Raw genomic sequence first — 5988 nt, 5'->3', positions numbered from 1 at the left:
CATTCAGAAAACTAAGATCATGGCATCCGGTCCCATCACTTCATGGGAAATAGATGGGAAACGGTGGAAACAGTGTCAGACTTTATTTTTCTGGGCTCCAAAATCACTGCAGATGGTGACTGCAGCCATGAAATTCAAAGATGCTTACTCCTTGGAAGGAAAGTTATGACCAACCTAGATAGCATATTGAAAAGCAGAGACATTACTTTGCCAACAATGGTCCATCTAGTCAAGGCTATGGTTTTTCCTGTGGTCATGTATGGATGTGAGAGTTGGACTGTGAAGAAAGCTGAGCGCCAAAGAATTGATGCTTTTGAACTGTGGTGTTGGAGAAGACTCTTGAGAGTCCCTTGGACTGCAAGGAGATCCAACCAGTCCATTCTGAAGGAGATCAGCCCTGGGATTTCTTTGGAAGGAATGATGCTGAAGCTGAACCTCCAGTACTTTGGCCACCTCATGGAAAGAGCTGACTCATTGGAAAAGACCCTGATGCTGGGAGGGACTGGGGGCAGGAGGAGAAGGGGACAACAGAGGATGAGATGGCTGGATGGCATCACCGACTTGATGGATGTGAATTTGAGTGAACTCCAGGAGTTGGTGATGGACAGGGAGGCCTCGTGCTGCGATTCATGGGGTCGCAAAGAGTCAGACACGACTGAGCGACTGAACTGAACTGAACTGAACAGTTAATTTTAAACAGAGACCAAGTTTTTTTTCAATTTTCAGTGGCAGTAAGGACCCAGGGATGAGATTATTTGAAATAAAGAAATGTATAATTTTCTGCACATCTAAGTAGTATTGGGTACATTTCAACTCATGTAACAAAAGTTTGGAGAGTTGTTTTTACTGTGCTAACCTTGTTAAGCATGTTGACAAAGTAAATCAGTATTGAGCTCACTGAGTTTAGGCATAGTTCTACAGAAGGTAAGGTAGTTGCTTGAACCCTCCAGATGCTTGTAACCTAAAGCCAAGACTACATAATACTAATCATTATAAGCAAGTCATGATCATTGGAAATGGGGGTTCTTGGGGGACAGGAGTTTCACAGCTAATTTCATTTCAAACAGCATTAATGCATTGCTTTAGAAAAGTGCTTCTCTAAGCTGTATACCCACCAGTCTGGCTCTCTCTTCTCTGCCTTCACTTTTGATGTTCCCTATCTAAAATACCTCTATCCTCAGCTCTGAGAGCTGATTCTATCTATACTTCACAAACCAGTGTAAGTCTTCTCCTTGCCATGAATCGTGCCAAGACTTGTTCAATAAAATTTATTGTGTGGCTCACATTAAGTGGCTAAACTCCTAAACTTTTATATTATTCTCTAGTTGTTTGCCTTGTGAATTTCTTATCTCACCAGTGAATTCACGCTCTACTGTGGGAAGAAACTTTTCTTCCTTTTTTGTTAATATATCTGATGCATTCAGAAAGTGCTGGGCTTGAAATTAATTCTCAAAAAATACTTATTGCTTGAACTGAAGCAACAAAACAGTCTGTGATGATTCAATTTGAAAATTAAAGTAGCCAAATGTAGTAATACCCGCTAAGCACAGGGATGCATTTTCAGAATACCCAATGGGGAGTGCTAAATTCAAACAGAAAATTGTAAGGAATTATCATTTCAGGCATTGAAGAAACGATTTTGATTCTATCCTACTTGAATAACCTGAGTTGAGAAATGCTCATGGCTTATATTCTTGCAATCAACCATTGTTCATAAAACTGTTGATCACTTCTTAGCTGCCGTGAGAAAAAAATAATCACCATCTGTAAATGGTCCTGCTCTTCGACATTTATTTCTTCCACTAGTTTCTAAAAGGTGCTCTTCCTCCTCAAGCACTTTAACATCCAAATGAGTACAGCATGGATAGTTATGTTTCTTCTAATGAGTCAGTGGAATCACTTGCAGTACTATAATGTGCACATCTTTTATCAATGACCACGGGCTGAAACTATTTACCAAAACATGAAATAGAAGTTCACTCCCACTTTTTTCGCCTTCACTTTTTTTGGTGGCTGTACCACACAGGTTGTGGGATTTTAATTCCCTAACCAGAGAATGAACCTGGGCCAGAGCAGTGAAAGCACCAAGACCTAACCGCCAGGGAAGTTTTACCAATCTCAAGAAAAGAAAGAGTTTGGCATGCCCATGCAAATGCAGGCAAAGTAAGCAGGGCAAATGATAATGTATTACAATTGACTTATCAAGAGAAAAATACCTACAAAGTCAGATTTCATGTGTTTTACACACACACACACACATGTTTTAATATGAAATACTTCAGAGACAACAGCTCTATAATACATCAGTGCTACTCAAAGCTGTGCTCAAGGAAGTATGCTTCTAATACTCCAGGGAGTCATTTGAGGCCTTCTGGCACATTGTAAGATAATAAAGATAACTAAATAAGTTTATAGCCTCAGTTCTGATTTTGGATGACTTCACAAAACCTTGAATTTATCATTTGTTTTTAATCATAGCCCTTTAACATTTGTCAGGCACATGGCTTTTTCTCTTGTCTCAATCTTGATAATTGTGATGTTGATATTCTGTTATTTAAATCATCTTTATGCTGTTCATTTTTGTGTGTGTGCTGATATAATAATTCTTTGACCAGAAAGGCTTGTACATTAATGCTTTAGATGAGGAATTCAGTTCAAATGGGACTGTACTTGGTCAAAGAAACAGATACTTTAGCAATTGTGATATCTATAGATCCATAAATTTAGAACTTCTCAGATTCCTAAAGAAGTGATTTAAAAGCTGAGTAATGTATTTGTGTGGTTTCAACAATGGGGAATAATATAGGCTAATAGATTGGGCAGAAAATGGTAATTTTTTGAGTGAATAATTACATACAAAAAAATCTATATAATAATGGATTATGTTAAAACTAAGTACAGCTATTCATTTCACAAACATCTATTGAGGGTTCACTATGTGCCGGGCACTTTCTTAGATGGTGGGTAAGCTGTGATGAACAAGACACACATTATTCCTAGGGAATTCCCTGGCAGTCCAGCGAGTAGACTCCACACTCCTACTGCAGGGGGCATGGGTTTGATCTCTGGTCAGGGAGCTAAGATCCCTCACATGTCATGAAGCAAGGCCAAAAAAAGAAACAGACATTGTTCCTAAACTTGGGAGTTGAGAATGTAACAGAAACTAATACATTGATAATTGAATGAAAAATATTCATTGGAAGGACTGATGTTGAAGCTGAAACTCCAATACTTTTGCCACCTGATGTGAAGAGCTGACTCACTGGAAAAGCCCCTGATGCTGGGAAAGATTGAAAGCAGGAGGAGAAGGGGATGACAAGGGATGAGGGGATGAGGGTTGGTAGGATGGCATCTCCGACTTGATGGACGTGAGTTTGAGTAAGCTCTGGTAGTTGGTGATGGACAGGGAAGCCTGGCGTGAGGCAGTCCATGGGGTTGCAAAGAGTCAGACACGACTGAGCAACTGAACTGAACTGAATGAGAAATAAAGTTCTTTATCTTAGCTGACAGGAGATTTGATGGTTTGCGTAATGTTCCTTCAGTTCAGTTCAGTCCAGTTCAGTCGCTCAGTCATGTCTGACTATTTGTGACCCCATGAATTGCAGCACGCCAGACCTCCCTGTCCAGAGTGCAGCAAATAAAAGAGCAATTTAGTTTCCTTTCTCAAACTCCATGTAAATGGAAATCAAGGTTTGGTCATTATGGGATATTACATCCCATAATTTTTAGCTTCACAATAAAGGAAGCATAAAATCTCAAGTCCTTGGCTAGTTTAGGGGTTTACAGTTTAGACTGATGGCTTGAAGGTTTGTTTGGATTTCTTTTCAGTCTAAATAATGTTTTATAAGAGACGCTTTTCTTTTTTAAAGCCTTCAAAATTAGGCTTGGGGAAAGTGCATACTCTTTTTCATATCTCATCCTTCACATAGTTCTAGAAACATTAGATAAACTTTTAAGTATTGAGAAAATATGAGATTCTTTTTTTAAGTCTTGATTCTTTGATACCCTCAGATAACTAACATACTGACTAAGGTCAAATAGGACATTTAGGGAGCATGTTATGTCCATACAGTGCAAGTATCTCTTAAAAGTGTTGCTAGTTTTTTTAATCTTCTTTATAGTCCAGATAAAACTGTGGCTATGACCTTCATTTGAATCTGAAGCATGTTGCAAGTCAGCACAAAGAAACTCACACAAATGTAAACATTTAGAATTTTTTAAAGAAAAATTGCTACATCTGCAAGAGTCATTGTTTTGAAGTTTGTTTGCTTTTTAAATAATGCTCTGCTGCTGCTGCTGCTGCTGCTGCTAAGTCAATTCAGTCGTGTCCGACTCTGTGAGATCCCATAGATGGCAGCCCACCAGGCTCCCCCGTCCCTGGGATTCTCCAGGCAAGAACACTGGAGTGGGTTGCCATTTCCTTCTCCAATGCATGAAAGTGAAAAGTGAAAGTGAAGTCACTCAGTCGTGTCCGACCCTCAGCGACCCCATGGACTGCAGCTTTCCAGGCTCCTCAGTCCAGGGGATACTTCAGGCAAGAGTACTGGAGTGGGGTGCCATTGCCTTCTCCAAAATAATGCTCTATGTGCAATCAAATCTTGAAAAAAAAAATAAAGAAGCCAAATGGAAAGAACATAAGTAAGCATATAATAAAAAATAAACGAACATCCACTGTTTGTCTTTGTCAAAGGCAAGGGGATCTGAGTCTAATAATGCTCTCCTGTCATTGAAAATGAAATGGTGTAAGTCATGACAGGGTGTGGAAAGAAAACACAAAGGAGAATAAGGAGACTTTACAAGAAAGATCTCATTCTTTAATATATTTACTTTGCTTCTACTTTCTTCAAAGAGAACAACCAAGAAGTTTCTTTAGTGTCTTAGAGCATAGTTGGCATGAAAGTGAAAGTGAAAGTGAAGTTGCTCAGTTATGTCTGACTCTGTAGTCTACCAGGCTCCTTCGTCCATGGGATCGTCCAGGCGAGAATACTGGAGTGGGTTGCTATTTCCTTCTCCAGGAGATCTTTCTGACCCAGGGATTGAACCCAGGTCTCCTGCATTGTAGGCAGAAGCTTTACTGTTTGAGCCACCAGGGAAGTCCCATGGTTGACAAGGGAAGCAACAATCCTCATGTAGGCAGAACACAAGGCTGTGCTATTGCTCAGTCGTGTCTGACTCTTTGTGACTCCATGGACTGCACCACGCTAGGCTTCCCTGTCCTTCACCGTCTCCTGGAGCTTGCTCAAACTCATGTCCATTGAGTTGGTGATGCCACCCAGAGGCTGTGAGGGTTCCCCACATAACCTAAAGCACAGCCAACAGTGGCTGGATATGGATTGAAGCCAACTCCCAGAATGTGCCTCCTTTGGCTTCCCTGGTGGCTCAGTGGTAAAGAATCCACCTGCCAAGCAGGAGATGTGGGCTCGATCCCTGGGTCAGGAAGATGCCCAGGAGAAGGAAATGGCAACCCACTCTAGTACTCTTGCCTGGGAAATCCCATGGACAGAGGAGCCTGGTGGGCTGCAGTCCACGGAGTCTCAAAGAGTCGGACACGACTGAGCGACTAGCCAGCAGTAACAGCAGACTAAGTCATCATTAACCGGGACCAGAGCAAGGGGCTTCTAACTGGCCTCCTCCCCATCTAGTCATGTCCCTCCTCTCCTCTTTTCCTCAATTCCTCTTTCCCCTAATTCTGCAGACAGTAGAATTTTAAAAATTGAAATGTGATGATTTTCTTGACCTGTTTGAATTCCTCAATGACTTGCAATTGCTCTTCGGATAAAATTTAAAATCCTACAGATTTCTGCATGGTGTGGCACTTGTTCATCTCTCCAATTTCATTTTCTAACTTTCTCTGCCTGCCCCACTGAAAATCATACTCAGTGACCTGCTTCCTGTTTCTCAAAGAAACCAAGCTCTGTGATCCTTCAGAGTATCACTGTTACTATCTGGGAAAAATCTTTATTACTACCTCCAGCCCACCCCAGGCTA

The sequence above is a fragment of the Bos grunniens genome, chromosome 20 (genome assembly GCF_055505025.1).
Source record: "Bos grunniens cultivar Pamir isolate PY7600 chromosome 20, Bosgru_T2T1.0, whole genome shotgun sequence".
NCBI classification, from domain to species: Eukaryota; Metazoa; Chordata; class Mammalia; order Artiodactyla; family Bovidae; genus Bos; species Bos grunniens.
This window is presented reverse-complemented; position numbering follows the sequence as displayed.